Below are 15,853 nucleotides of genomic sequence, written 5' to 3' on the forward strand. Positions count from 1 at the left end.
GGAACAAATATGAAAAGTTCTGTTTGGCATTCAAAACCTTTCCTCACCTGTCCCCACCTACCTTCTCAGGCTTCTTATGCCCTACTCTCTTACATGTACTCTCCAACCAGTGACTCTGGCTTCCCTGGCTGTTCCCTGAACAAGACCCTCCATCTCCATTTTTTTTTAAACCCTTACCTTCCATTTTGGAATCCATACTGTGTATTGGTTCTAAGGCAGAAGAATGGTAAGGGCTAGGCAATGGGGTCAAGTGACTTGCCCAGGATCACATAGCTGGGAAGGCCAGATTTGAACCTAGGACCTTCTGTCTCTAGGGCTGGCTTTCAATCCAATCTCAATCCACTGAGCTACCCAGCTTCTCTCCAACTCCATGTTTTTCATGGGTGATTCACTATATTTGGAAAGCATTTACATCCTAGCCTGGCGTCTCCAGTCTCCTTCAGGTCTCAGCTCAAATCCTAACTTCTGAAGAAAGGCCTTTCCCTAAGCAACCCTTGCCTTCCCTCTGAGACTCTCCCCAACTTATCCTGTCTATCTTTGGTGGGTGTGTACAGAGCAGTTTGCACGTTGTCTCCTCCAGAGATTGAGCTCCATCTGGTTGGGGACCTTTTTTTTTTGCATTTTTCTTTGATCTCTAGTATTTAGCACAGTGACTGGAACACCTAGATTGTCCAATGGTCAGAGTTCTCTTCCTGGAGCCGGGAAGACCCGAGTTCAAATGCGGATCTCAGATACTCAGTAGTTGGGTGACTTTGGGTAAGTCTTCTCCTCACCCCGTGCCTCAGCTTCCCTATTTGTAAATTGGAAGCAGTAAGGGACCCTCCCTCCCAGGGGTGTTGGGAGGATCAAGGAGTCAGCACAGAGAAGGATTCCCTTCATAGATGGCCCTAGCCACAGTATATCTAAGGAAGGCCAGGTTGATGACCCCTACTCTTTACCCTCATTGACCACCACAGCCCTACTCCTTCCTCTCATTGGCTACACCCACTCCACAGTTCTCACCATTGGCCCTCCTCACGCCCCGCCCCACCCATGTTTAGCTTCAGCCACACCCAATATGGCCCCTCCCCGCCCTCTCATTGGTCATCTACTCCCGCCCCTTAATCTTATTGGCTATATCCATCCAGTCTGTTGTCACCTCTTTTCCTCACTGGCCCTCCCCTACCTCGAGCACTCCCTCCCAAGGGCCACACCCATCCAACCCGGTCCTACCCTTCCATTCATCAGGCCTCCCCTCCCCAATACCCCATCTCCTCCCCAGCCACACCCACCACCCTGGCCCCTCCCCTATTGGTCCTCCCATGACAGCCCCGCCCCATGACGGCCACACCCACCTCCTCAGCCCCGGCCCCTTTGCGTTAGTCCTCCCACTCCCCTCCCTTTTTCTTGGCCCCTCCCCTTCTCTCTCCCCCTTTCCCCCCTCCCCCCTTTGCAAGGTTTTACTCACGTCCGTGCTACCGCCATGCCCTCCTCTGCGCTGATGCCCTTGGCCGCCACCGCTCCTCCGCCTCCGGGCGAGAGCATCCCTCGCCGCTGCTCCGCCTCCTCCGCCGGGGATGGAGGGATGTCGGGCGGGCCGGGAGCCGCCTCAGCCCCGGAGGGAGGGAGGGCGGGGGCGCGCACAGAATCTGCGCCAGGGCGCGCACGCTTGCGTACGGGGGCGGGCGGCGGGCTGTTCCGAGAGAGCTCGGGCGGCAAGCGTAGGAGGGGGCCTGCGTATGACGTTATAGGGGCGGAGAAGGCTCCACACGATGAGAGCGTGCCCATGACGTCAGCCGTCCTAGGTTTGAGGCTTCGGCTTAGCAAACTCACGGTCGACCTGAGGGGCGCGCGCGTGTGCGTGTGACGTCAGGGAATCAGGCACGTGACGTCGGCTTTAGGCGCGCGGCATTAGGCGCGTGACATTCGGCGGCCTGTGTCTGGGGAACCCGTGAGGGGGAGGCGCGCGAGGACAAATATTAAGGTCAGGGTCGGGTGCTGCGATGGATCCTGGGGTGACGTGGGTACTTTTCTGGGCCCCTGGAGGAAGATGAAGGGCAGATGAAGTTAGGCTCAGGCAGCTGCAGGAAGCCAGTGAGGGCAAGGCGCTCGTGGCTTTGGGACTACAGCTCCCGTCAGCGCTCGCGGCGGACTGGCCCTCCCCTGCTCCTCGGGTGCGCGCCTATGATGTATCAGTGCGCGACTCCAAGACTGGCCCCTATTTAGGTTGCGCTGCCTCATGCCCCTCCTCTTTCCCCTGGGGCGGCTCCTTCATTTCCCTCCTTGGAGACATTGCCCGGGCCTCCAGCTTCTGGATGACAGACCCCAACATGGGCACAGGGATGGGCCAGACCAGACGACCCTTGTTTGCTTCTGGGGGAAGGGGACCGGAGGCCCTGGCGTGAAAAGATTTCACGCGGTTGGAGCAAGACAAGATGAGGCCCAGACATGAGGGCGATGCTTGCTAGGGAAGAGACCCGACGCCCCATTCCGGGTGTCTGGGATCCACTGGACGCTTGAGAGCAGAGCAGTGACAGGGCTTTTGTGGTTCAGCCATTTCTTGTCTGACTCCTCGTGACCCCATTTGAGGTTTTCCTGGCATGGACGCTGGGCTGTTTTCAGTTTCCTTCTACAGCTAATTTGATAAATGTCAGTAGAAAGGTGATAGATGTTTGCCTATCTGGAGGCAACAGGATGAAGTGACTTGTCCAAAGCTGCACTGTTAGTAAGCGTGCGAGACCAGACTGGAACTGGGGAAGATGAGTCTTCCTGATTTCAGGTCGGGCACTCTTATCTCCTGCACCACCTAGCTACCCTAGGAAAGGAGTAGCCCCCTCTATAAGGGAGATCAGTAGAGCCCAGGAATAGAACCAGATAGGCCAAAGGGAGCTGTACTCTGATATCAGCATTCTTAGAAAACTAATAGACCATATAGAAGAAAGAGTTTATTCCTGCACTACAGAAGATTTCCCCCAGACCTTCTGGGAGGATGTTTTCATATTTAATTGGTAGTTTTCTGAGTAACTGTATTTACTTTGCATGTACTGTATTTTGGGTTTTATGTGTATACATGTTTCCCTTGACAATATGTAGCTCTTTTTTTCTGCCTTTGAATCTCCAGAATATCAGTTGACAAACGTGTATTGAGTACCTGTTTCTTGCTAGGCACCATGCTAAGCACTTGGGATACAAAGGAAGGCAAAAACATCTAATAGACCCCTTTCTCCTGCTGCTCACTCCCTTATAAGTGAGACAGTATGTGAACAGTTACACAAGCAAATTATACAATGGTAAATTGGAGCAAAACCAAAGGGGGAAGGCCCCATCTTTGAAGGAGGCCCAGTGAGACTTTCTTTAGAAGCCAGGAAGGCCAGGAGGGATGGAGATGAAGAGGGTTGGAATTCCATCTCTGGAGTCAGGTAGTGGTGTCTTGTTTTGAGGGAGAGCAAGGAAGCCAGTGTCACTGAATTGCAGAGAAGGCGGTTGGGAAGGAAGAGTAAAGTATAAGAATGTTGGAAAGGTGGGAACAGATGAAGCCTTTGAATTTCAGATAGAGCTAATGAGCTCAATTTTGGACATGTTGAATTTAAGATGTCTGCAGGACATCTGGTCCAACATGTCATTTATAGGCAGCTGGAGATGTGAGTTGGGATCTCAGGCTCTCTGTTCAGAGTTGGGTTTGGAAAGAAATGAGTTACTCATACTCTGTTGTAGGCTAATTTAGGCTGGTCTGGTGCTTCAAGCTTAGTATTGGAATAATATGAGAAAATCATATAGCATTTGTTCACACTTGGTTCTGGTTTCCCTGCCACTGTCTTAGCCTGTTGCTGATCAGAAATCTGAAAATGGAGCTGATGGTCATTGCATTGGCATTTTAATTTTTGGTCCTCATGCAAATATGTTAAAGGCACAAATCATCAGTCTCCTGAACCAACTGAGCTTTGAGGACAGTTTCAATATCTTTTAAGGATTATTATTATTATTATTAATTAATATTATTAAATATTAGCTTAGACTGCATGACCCATAGTCCTCCTAAGAATAGCTATTTACATAGCACTTAAAGGCTTACAAAGAGATGTGCAAATGTTTCATTCTGTCCTCACAAAAAAAGTCTGGGAGGCAGGTGCTATTGTGGTTATTATTGGTTGTTATGGAGAAAGAATCACAGGCAAGCAGGCAGTGCATCAGGCCAGATCGGAACTGGGATCTTCCTAGCTCCAAATCTAGCATCTTCTCTCCTATATCAGTCCTTTCCATCTGTCTGCCTCTCATGATAGTGGCCCAGAAAGGATATTCACCAAAGGGGCAGCATTGGTGCAGCTGGACATTACTCCCCTACCTCCCCATTTCCTATATTGGTACATTTGGCTAGAAGTGTGTTGTGTTTGAGAACCCCATTCCCCACTCTTTTTGCTCAGGCCTAGCATATGGATTGGAACAAGATACTACTGAATGATTCAAACCCAGGTCTTTTGAATCTGAGTTTGTGCAGATCATTTCCCCTCTTTGGCAGGGACCTTGGTCAATGTTGCTTCTACCCTGATTCTGACAGAAAGAAATCGTGACTAGTGTTTTTATGTCAGATTTCTATATCCTTCTCATACCATACTGAATCTTCCCTTGTAACAATTAAAAAAGACAAAATAATAAAACAGTGCATCTGACAGTAAATGCCATATTCCAAATTATTCAAGGCATTCTTTATTTCTTTAAAAAGTGTTCTGTAACTTTAGTGTGTAGATTGATTACCATTTTATGCATTTAGTTATTTTAAATGGAATTTGCTTTTTTACTTAATTGAATTTTCTTACTGCTATATAGAACTATGATGAAGTTAATGTTTTTTGTTTTTTTTTTTTGGGAGGGGTATCCATTTTGTTAATAATTTCTTTGCAGATGCTTTTGAGTTTTGGTTTTGTTTTGTATTTTTGGATTACCCAGAGTTTATTCAGTTGACCCTGTTGGGGAAAGGCATCTGATGAGGCAAAGACTCCTGGAAGTTTCAAGGAGTGAGGCACAGGGTCCCGTATGGGACAAAAAGTTGATTGGTTAAGGTCCCATTGCTAAGGGCTCAAGTTTGATCTGGTATAATAACCCCATTCCTCAGTTTCAGGGTTAGGGATTTCTGTATAATAAGATGGGGAGGGGGTAGAGGACAGGCTATTTCTCAGAATAGGTTTCACAAACGGATTCCATGGCACATTCTATTTTGGCTTACTTGGATTGCTAGTACTACAAATGTGAACAATGGAACTACAAATGGATCCACATAGTCATATGGAAATGGAGATGCTGATAAATAAGATATCTTTGACACCTTTGACTTAAGGAAACACTTTTTCCTGGGGGGAAGGACTTCTTTCTCTTTGCTGCTCTCTGTACTTTCAGACTGCTTTTATTTGTTTGTTTGTTTGTTTACTTAAAAATCATCTTGCCCTTCCCAGATTGGATTCTTTTGATCTCTTTTGCCAGTATTTATGCTTTCTTTTTATCTCTAGCATTTCCAGAACTGCCAAAATTTGGTGGAGAGAGGGGATAAACATAGTTTATTACTGGGTTTATCAAGTTTCTAATACTTCCCCATTATAAATAGTTTTTACAAATGGATTTTTTTTGTACAAATAGATATTTTATTGAATTAAAATGAATCTTTTCTCATTGATTTTAGGTATAAATAAATACGTTTTGAAAAAGCCGTTTATGAATCTATTGTAATTGTGTTAAACCACACTAGTGTTTGAGATTAGTCCCAATTTTCTGGATATATTGTCCAATTCTTTTTAATAGGATTTTATTTCAAATGTTTGCTTCTCAATGTTCATTGTGTAAAAGTAAAAGGCAAACTGTAAAATTAATAAAGCAATGGATCAATTCGGTTAAAAACTGCTTACTCTGCTTGCTGTCCTTACAAATATCATCAGTTTATGTAAGCGAAGTAAAGCTCATGAGTGAACTTCTCTTCAGGGTCAGGCGCAAGGATGCTAAGGAGGCTCTTGTTATAAGAAATAAAATATTTATTGAAAATATAAGAATAAAAACGATTTCTAACTCCACCCAAATAAAACTCCCTGTTTCCACGAGGAACCATTTCACCTGTGTCCACAGACTACACTGATCCTTCCTGATCTAACTAGTCCAATTTTTTACTATTCTAAACAAACTTAACACTATTATCCTTATAATTCTTTTTTTTTAATTTTTAATTTTTTTTTAAAACCCTTACCTTCTGTCTTGGAGAATATTGTGTATTGGCTCCAAGGCAGAAGAGTGGTAAGGGCTAGGCAATGGGGGTCAAGTGACTTGCCCAGGGTCACACAGCTGGGAAGTGTCTGAGGCCAGGTTTGAACCTAGGACCTCCCGTCTCTAGGCCTGGCTCTCAATCCACTGAGCCACCCAGCTGCCCCCCTTATAATTCTTAACTTCATCTTCAATTTATAAAAATAATGAAGTCCTGTTGGTTGAGTCTCAGCAAGAACCAAGTTAGGACAGTAAGCCTTAACAGACTCAGAGTACAAACTAAAGACCAGGTCTTTCTGTGGACTTAGATATAAACAATCCATAAAAACAGTAATAGATCAGTAGTGTTTCCCAAGTTGGAAAAAGAAAACACTTAGCTCCCTTAGCTCTTTCCCTTCTTTCCTTCTACCTCAGACGAGAGAGAGAGAGAGAGAGAGAGAGAGAGAGAGAGAGAGAGAGAGAGAGAGAGAGAGAGAGAGAGAGAGAGAGAGAGAGAGAGGTGCAAAGATGTTACCTCCTCTTTTAACTCCACCAATTGCCAGACCAACTGCCACACAGAAAAAACGTTGGATTTGTAACTGACACTGTAACAAAACCTAATTTCTAATATCATCCTTATAATTTCCCCCCTTCAAGCAGATGGAGAGATAAAAAAATCTTTCCCATATGCTCTCTACTCTATGTAATTCTAAACCTATACTTAACCTTATTATTATTATCTATTAAAAGTCTTAATCTTACACTTATCCTATTCTTATTGCTACACCTTATCTATGCTTATCTATACTTGCACAAATGCAAGTGCAAAACATACAATTACAAAAATTCAAAATGCGAAATTCAAACTGCAAACTTTTGAAACAATAAAATAGTTACAAAAACCAATTTAACTTGTTTTACAAAGAGTAAAGTATCTAAAATAACTGCAAAACTCATGCAAACTGCATCTTACAAATCCTATTTGAACAATTCATAGGAAACTTTTACTATGCTAAGACCATATCCTATCACTAATATAGAAAACCAAAACTAACTACATTAAAAATCAAAATCAGCTTGCTATACTAATAAAAATAAAAACCTTGCAACAATTTAACTATATACACATCTATGAAATATACAGATCTATATAATTTCTGCACCTATGTATATGTTATGTACAAATTATGTTAAAGACTACACAGTATTTACAAACTATTTACATGTTGCAGTAGGAAAATATGCGTTCTCCATTAAGATAATCTAAGAAAACCTTAACAATTTTCTTTAGAAATACATTTTTGTTCTCCCGATGTTATCTCCTAGGAACATATAAAGTGTTTCTGTGAGATAAGATCTTATTAATTAAATGTGTACAATCATTATTATCTTCCCAAGGTGATTTATCTGTATATATTTATTTCCATGACTCCTCATCACTTGGTTATAGTGTTGCAGAGTTTGTGCGGAAATGTGTCCTATATGTGTATGTTATTTTGTAGTGAATACTTACTAAATCTCTAAAGTCACCTCCTCTGCTACTGTCTTCTTTCTTTGTGCTGTTACTATGTAATGTTTGTTTGCAACTATAGTGAAAGTGTGTAATGTTAGAATGGTGCAAAAAATCTTATCGTTCATGTCCATAATCAGTCTGTGTTCCTCTTCTTTGTGTTGATTTTTTCTGCAATGTCTTTGTTATAGTTCAATCATCCTTTCCGCTGTCATCTTCTCTATTTCTTCTGTGTTGTCTTCTCCTTTGTCTTGATCTTGATCTCTGTCTCTTTTATTCTTATTGAATAATTTTTTCTTCTGACATCTTTTTGACTGCACCCTAGTTGTCTGATGTAATAATCTCTTCTGCTGTTGTTGCTTTTTCACATGTGAGCAATGCAGCCACGCACGATTCTTTCTCTAATACATAAACAGCTGAAGGTATTGTCAAAAAATAATATGGAAAGGGCCTATCCATAATGGTTGGGTTGAGCTAGTTGTATTAAAGTTTTTGATGTAAACTGAATCTCCAGGTTTTATCAGATGGAGTGCATAATCAATGGACCCTTGCCACACCCACAATTTCCATTGAACCCACTGCTTTACACTCTTCAGGGGAGTTCAACACTGATTTGGCAGCACCTGTGTCTAAGAGACAATCTTAAACTTGGATTCCTATTTTTAGGGTTACATGGAGTTCTGTGCTATTTTCTGGAGAATGCACAGGTTTTACAGGAGCTAGTATTGGTTCTTTCTCTCTCCCTAATTTAGCTATTAGAACCCTATTTGCCTCCTAAAAGGGACTTATTACGGTGTTTTGATCAATTTTTCACAGTTGCTGAATCACTGGCCTTTAAGCTGACTTCTGTTTCAGTCTGTTTTTTCCATTATAGGTCAAATAATTTTCCTAAAGCAGAGATCTAACAGTGTCATTAATTTACTTAAAAAACAAAGAGTATGAATTTCCACAGCCTCTTTTTCCTTGGTTATATCTTGTGGGGTTTTTCTTTCAGGAACATTTTTTTTCCTTCTAGAGTTCAGTATGCTTTGAGTGATCTTGTTTTCATTGTTATTGAGTTGATTTCTCATTACTGCTTGTATTGTTCTGCATCAGTTTATGTGGACCTTCCCATTTTTCTCATTTGATACCAACCTTTTCTAGGTCTTTTTCATATGGGATCATAGATCTAGAGCTGGAGGGGACTCCAGCTTAATTAATTAATAGCATCTTGTGGTACCAAAGGCACTCGCTTTATTTCATGCTTGACTTTTGTTCTTGCTTTTTCTTTTCCCAATGATAGTTTTCTTCTTTCTCCTTGATGTACTTAAGATATTTTACCTCGATAGATTATCATTGTAAATGTACTGTCTCCTCCTTGTACTCATTAGGTAGATGTCTGATCATGGTCTGTTGGGTCACCTGCAACTTTGATTCGAAGGTAATTGTGTTACGAGTCTTATGGTATTGCTGTGTGAGCTTGAGTGTAAGAAAAGCTTGAGATTATGAGAATCAATGAACATTTGCTGGGAAGTCTATTCCAGCTAAGTACTCTTTCTTCTTCTTTGTTCTGGGCTCATATCCAGGTTCTTCTACAGGATCTGCCCCTATTGATTTTAGAATCAGGGGATTAGTGACCCAATTGCATTTTGGTATATTGTTCAATATGCATTGCCTTGCCTTTTCTTTTTCCTATTGGATGATTGGGCTTTTGAGTTACCTTGAATGAGTTGAGGAAGTCTTGGGCTTGGGGGCATTAGGAGCACAGTATTTGAAGAACCTTCCTTCCTTGTTCCATCTGGACATTGTCCATGGTAAATAAGCATGTTTATTTAGTATCTGTTTGTTTTCCAGCCTCATGCCTCACTGGATAGTCATAATTGTTGGACACTGATCTCTGGTTGTATTAAGGAAAGTTATATGACTTATTTTTTACTTTAAAAAATATTTTTCAATTCTCAACTTAGACATAAAAAATCTAACTGAATTATGATTCAGTATGAATTGAGTTCATATGCATAGTAGAACACAAAAAGGGAATTATAATATAAAATGATTCTAAGACCTTTCATTTTTAGTAGGAGTAGAGATTCCAAGGATTTTAAATTTCTTTCTGTGATGTGTTTTTTGGGACAATTTTTGATATCAAATATCTACATTTTCTTCTAGTTAATTAACCCCATTTTGTTCTATTTTTTTTGGACTCTAGTGTAGTTAATTTGATGTCTCTTTGGTCTATTTTAGTTTTCAGGGGGATCTAATCTTGTGCAAAGTTTACCACTTACCTAACTTTTAAGAAATATATATTTTTAATCAATAGAACACTATTTTCTTTCCTACCTACTCATTTCCTACCCCCCTTCCCTGCCCCTGCCTCATTTGGAGAAAAAAAGGGAAAAAAACCATATTCCTCATAACTAATACACATAGTCAAACAAAATAAGTTTTCTTATTGGCCATGCCCCAAAATTGCCTAATTTCATGCCTTGAGTCCTTTAATCCACAGGAAAAGATAAAGAAATTCCATTTGAAATAACTTTGGAATGTATAAAATCCTTAGGGGTCAAGAGACACACAACTAAATGTTGTAATAGAAGGACTGAGAGGGGAACAGGGGAAATGGAAGGAGAGAGGGAAATGGGGAGAGAGACTGAAGGGATTCTTGTTCTCCTCTCTTTTCTGAAAGGTAGCTAAGTTTTGTCCCCCTGACAGAGGGAATATGTCTCCTCAGAGAATAGTTCTGGGAGATGGAGGACAAGAACTGGAGAGATTAGCTTTGGTAAGAAGACCCACTGCCTCCCCTTTGGTCCCAGCTACTGCTTTTTTTTTTTTTAATTTTTAATTAAATTTTATTTTTTTGGTTATAATACTCACTTGATTTCCCTCCCTCCCCTCCACCCACCCTTCCTGCAGCCTGTGTGCAATTTCATTGGGTATTACGTGTGTCCTTGATCAGAACCTATTTCCATGTTGTTGTTTGTACTAGGATATTCATTTAGAGTCTACATCCCCAACCATATCCCCATTGACCCATGTGATCAAGCAGTTGTTTCCCTTGGGTGTTTTTACTCCCACTGTGTTTCCTCTGGATGTGGATAGTGGTTTTTCTGGTAGATTTCTCCAAGTTGTTCAGGGTCACTGCATTGCCACTAATGGAGAAGTCCATTACATTCAATTGTACCACAGTGTATCAGTCTCTGTGTACAATGTTTTCCTGGTTCTGCTCCTCTCACTCTCACAACCTGGAGGTTGTTCCAGTCCCCGTGGAATTCCTCCACCAGCTATTGTTGAGAGGCAAGATGGATTCTTCTGCCTCTGCTCTCCTTAACGATGCCCATTGTCACTTCCCTTCAGAAACCTGGGGTCACCCCACTATCAAGGAGAGATGTTGTTCTTTGGATTAGGCAGTTTGGATCCCTGGGATTCTGAGCTAACCTTCCCCTTTGGAGAGAGATGTGATTCTCCCCAAATGTTCAAACCCCTTTCCTAGTGTCAGAAACCAGCCAGACCTAATTCTAAAGTAGTAAACAATTTATTTGAGTTCACACAGGGAAGGAGAGGTAAGGGTGTCGGACAAGGAAAATGGGGAGTAGGAAACCCAAACACTTGTCCCCTCTGGCAGACTGGCCCCCCAAGTTCTCGGGGTTCAAGGCACTTGAACCCTCTTCCGACCAGCTGCTGGTCGATCTCTATCCCTTTGCTAACTTCAGGAGTCCAGGAACATGTCAGAAAGAAATGTAGGAGATCTTTCACAGGAGATTTCTTGGTATATGGCTTCCTTTCAAAGTCCTTCTCTACAGTATTCACAAATGACTCTGTGCTGTTCTTGAGAATGAGGAAGAGGTGTCCAGGGGTTCACAGGGAAAGCTGTTGATCCCTGGAGAGATCCAGCTTCTTCCCAGCTTGAGGTTTTGCCTCCTTCCTCTGGCTCTCAGCTGAAGAAGTGCTCGAGTGACAGTTGGAGTTCATCCATCCCCACCTCTGCTCATCGACTGGAATCCTGAGGTTCTGCATTTTTTTCTTCTGCTTTGCACCTCTCCAGTGCTTTTAATTAATTCCTCCCTTACAATCCATACAACTACAAACTATTGTTTGCAAACATATACCTAAATATTTGGAGAAATATTCATTGCTCATTGATAGGATGAGTCAATTTAATAAAAATGGCTATACTACTTAAATTTATTTATTTATTCATTGTCCAAATAATCAAATTACTAAATGGTTACTTTAAGGAATTAGAAAAAATAATAAAACTCATCTTGAGGCAAAAAAAGGTCAGGAAACTCAAAGAAAATAATGGAAAAAAATGGAAAAACCAAGGTTTCTTGCAGTACCTGATCTCAAACCATACTATAGAACAATAATTTAAAAAACAGTTTGGTACTGGTTGAAAAATAGATAAACCAAAAATATAAAAGGTACATAGCATCCAGAAATGCAAACATGGTAGCCTTAGTGTTTGGTAACCCATCTTCTGGCGAAAGGACTTATTATTTGACAAAACTTGCTGGGAAAATGAGATGGTGGTATGGAAGAAACTGGATTTTGACCAACACTTTACACCTAGAAGGTGTGGACTTGGATAAGCAAAAAGTCACTTTGGAAAGAAGAAAAACAAGAAAAAAAATAGGGTGTGATGTCACTTTCAACCCCACCTTGCCTCACTTGGGTGGTAAATAGTCTGATATAAATTATATCTGTTTACATACAACACATTTCCACATTCCCCATGTTGTGACAGAAGACATAAATCTCACATATAATAAAAAAACTCATGAAGTGGAAGATGGCATATTTTCATCTGCAACCATTCTTTCTTTGGCTGTGGGCAATGTAAAATTAATAAAATTTCCCACAAACACATCCACTTTGCCTTCTAGGCTGTTTGTTTTATTGACTCTTTCCTTCTTCATTTCCTTTAATATCTATTGCTTCACTTCTGCTAGTCCTTGTGGAGACCCTATTTTTATCCATGGAGTCTCTTGTTCACAGTTGTGAGAAGGCCCCTGTCTGTCTCTAGGTTGGATATTTGGGTCTTGTTGACTACTATACTCGGTCATTCCAAGTCTTCTTTCTTTTTCTCTTTAATAACTGGCATTTCTATAGGGCATCAAGGTTTGCAAAGTGCTTTATGTAACGTACCACATTTATCCTCACAGTAACCCTTTGAAAAGAAAATGCTATTATTTTTTTTTGTATATTATTTTTTTAAAATATATTTTATTTGATCATTTCCAAGCATTATTCGTTAAAGACATAGATCATTTTCTTTTCCTCCCCCCCACCCCCCATAGCCGACGCGTAAGTCCACTGGGCATTAGATGTTTTCTTGATTTGAACCCATTGCTTTGTTGATAGTATTTGCATTAGAGTGTTCATTTAGAGTCTCTCCTCTGTCATGTCCCCTCAACCTCTGTATTCAGGCAGTTGCTTTTCCTCGGTGTTTCCACTCCCATAGTTTATCCTTTGCTTATGAATGGTGTTTTTTTCTCCTGGATCCCTGCAAGTTGTTCAGGGACATTACACCGCCATTAATGGAGAAGTCCATTACGTTCGATTATACCACAGTGTATTAGTCTCTGTGTACAATGTTCTCCTGGTTCTGCTCCTCTCGCTCTGCATCACTTCCTGGAGGTTGTTCCAGTCTCCATGGAACTTCTCCACTTTATTATTCCTTTTAGCACAATAGTATTCCATCACCAACATATACCACAGTTTGTTCAGCCATTCCCCAATTGATGGGCATCCCCTCATTTTCCAGTTTTTGGCCACCACAAAGAGCGCAGCTATGAATATTTTTGTACAAGTCTTTTTGTCCATTATCTCTTTGGGGTACAGACCCAGCAGTGCTATGGCTGGGTCAAAGGGTAGATATTCTTTTGTCGCCCTTTGGGCATAGTTCCAAATTGCCCTCCAGAATGGTTGGATCAGTTCACAACTCCACCAGCAATGAATTAATGTCCCTACTTTGCCACATCCCCTCCAGCATTCATTACTTTCCTTTGCTGTTATGTTAGCCAATCTGCTAGGTGTGAGGTGATACATCAGAGTTGTTTTGATTTGCATCTCTCTGATTATAAGAGATTTAGAACACTTCTTCATGTGCTTGTTAATAGTTTTGATTTCTTTATCTGAGAACTGCCTATCCATTTCCCTTGCCCATTTATCAATTGGAGAATGGCTTGATTTTTTGTACAATTGATTTAGCTCATTATAAATATGAGTAATTAAACCTTTGTCAGAGGTTTCTATGAAGATTTTTTCCCAATTTGTTGTTTCCCTTCTGATTTTAGTTACATTGGTTTTGTTTGTACAAAAGCTTTTTAGTTTGATGTAGTCAAAATTATTTATTTTACATTTTGTGATTCTTTCTATATCTTGCTTGGTTTTAAAGCCTTTCCCCTCCCAAAGGTCTGACATGTATACTATTCTGTGTTTACCCAATTTACTTATGGTTTCCTTCTTTATGTTTAAGTCACTCACCCATTTTGAATTTATCTTGGTGTAGGGTGTGAGGTGTTGATCTATTCCTAGTCTCTCCCACACTGTCTTCCAATTTTCCCAACAGTTTTTATTGAATAGTGGATTTTTGTCCCAAAAGCTGGGATCTTTGGGTTTATCGTATACTGTCTTGCTGAGGTCGCTTTCCCCCAGTCTATTCCACTGATCTTCCTTTCTGTTTCTTAGCGAGTACCAAATTGTTTTGATGACTGCTGCTTTGTAATATAGTTTTAGGTCAGGGACTGCAAGGCCCCCATCATATGTGTTTTTTTTTCATTATTTCCCTGGATATCCTTGATCTTTTGTTCTTCCAAATGAACTTTGTTATGGTTTTTTCTAAATCAGTGAAGAAGTATTTTGGTAGTTCAATGGGTATGGCACTAAATAGATAAATAAGTTTGGGTAGGATGTTCATTTTTATTATATTGGCTCGTCCTATCCATGAGCAGTTAATGTTTTTCCATTTGCTCAAGTCTAGTTTTAGTTGTGGGGCGAGTGTTTTGTAGTTGTGTTCATATAGTTCCTGTGTTTGTCTTGGGAGGTAGATTCCTAGGTATTTTATTTTGTCTAAGGTGATTTTGAATGGGATTTCTCTTTCTAGTTCTTGCTGCTGAGCTGTGTTGGAGATATATAGAAAATCTGATGATTTATGTGGGTTTATTTTGTATCCTGCAACTTTGCTAAAGTTGTTGATTATTTCAATTAGCTTTTTGGTTGAATCTCTAGGATTCTTTAAGTAGACCATCATGTCATCCACAAAGAGTGATAACTTGATCTCCTCCTTGCCTATTTTGATGCCTTCAATTCCTTTATCTTCTCTAATTGCTACTGCTAGTGTTTCTAATACAATGTCAAATAGTAGAGGTGATAATGGGCATCCTTGTTTCACTCCTGATCTTATTGGGAATGCATCTAGTTTATCCCCATTGCAGATGATATTAGCTGTTGGTTTTAGATATATACTGTTTATTATTTTTAGGAATGACCCTTCTATTCCTATGCTTTCTAGTGTTTTTAATAGGAATGGGTGTTGTATTTTATCAAAGGATTTTTCTGCATCTATTGAGATAATCATATGATTTTTGTTGGTTTGCTTGTTGATGTGGTCAATTATGTGGATGGTTTTCCTAATGTTGAACCAGCCCTGCATCCCTGGTATGAATCCTACTTGATCATGGTGAATGACCCTTCTGATCACTTGCTGGAGTCTTTTTGCTAGTATCCTATTTAAGATTTTTGCATCTATATTCATTAGGGAGATTGGCCTATAGTTTTCTTTCTCTGTTTTTGACCTGCCTGGTTTTGGAAACAGTACCATGTTTGTGTTGTAAAAGGAGTTTGGTAGAACTCCCTCTTTGCTTATTATGTCAAATAGTTTGTATAGTAGTGGGATTAACTGTTCTCTGAATGTTTGATAGAATTCACAGGTGAATCCATCAGGCCCTGGGGATTTTTTCTTAGGAAGTTCTTTGATGGCTTGTTGGATTTCAATTTCTGATATGGGATTATTTAAGAATTCTATTTCCTCTTCTGTTAGTCTAGGCAGTTTGTATTTTTGTATATATTCATCCATTTCTCCTAAATTGGTGTATTTATTGCCATATAATTGGGCAAAGTAATTTCTAATGATTGCCTTAATTTCATCTTCATCGGAGGTGCTGT

At 40.6% G+C, this 15,853-nt stretch overlaps 2 protein-coding genes across 3 annotated transcripts in view; one reads left to right on the forward strand and one right to left on the reverse strand.

The window, feature by feature from the left end:
* PURG (purine rich element binding protein G) overlaps window positions 1-1,837 on the reverse strand; it is a 37,857-nt gene extending 36,020 nt beyond the window's left edge. Inside the window, exon 1 of one of the 2 annotated variants that reach the window (XM_007495568.3) lies at window positions 1,448-1,777. The gene's annotated coding sequence lies outside the window, so the exon portion shown is untranslated. Of the gene's footprint in view, window positions 1-1,447 lie in introns of both variants that reach the window. The other variant, XM_007495567.3, reaches the window with a different exon arrangement.
* Window positions 1,832-15,853, forward strand: part of WRN (WRN RecQ like helicase) — a 136,578-nt gene continuing 122,556 nt past the window's right edge. Inside the window, exon 1 of the mRNA XM_007495569.3 lies at window positions 1,832-1,963. The gene's annotated coding sequence lies outside the window, so the exon portion shown is untranslated. The remainder of the gene's footprint in view (window positions 1,964-15,853) is intronic.

This window comes from Monodelphis domestica, chromosome 6 (genome assembly GCF_027887165.1).
Source record: "Monodelphis domestica isolate mMonDom1 chromosome 6, mMonDom1.pri, whole genome shotgun sequence".
In the NCBI taxonomy this organism is placed as follows: domain Eukaryota; kingdom Metazoa; phylum Chordata; class Mammalia; order Didelphimorphia; family Didelphidae; genus Monodelphis; species Monodelphis domestica.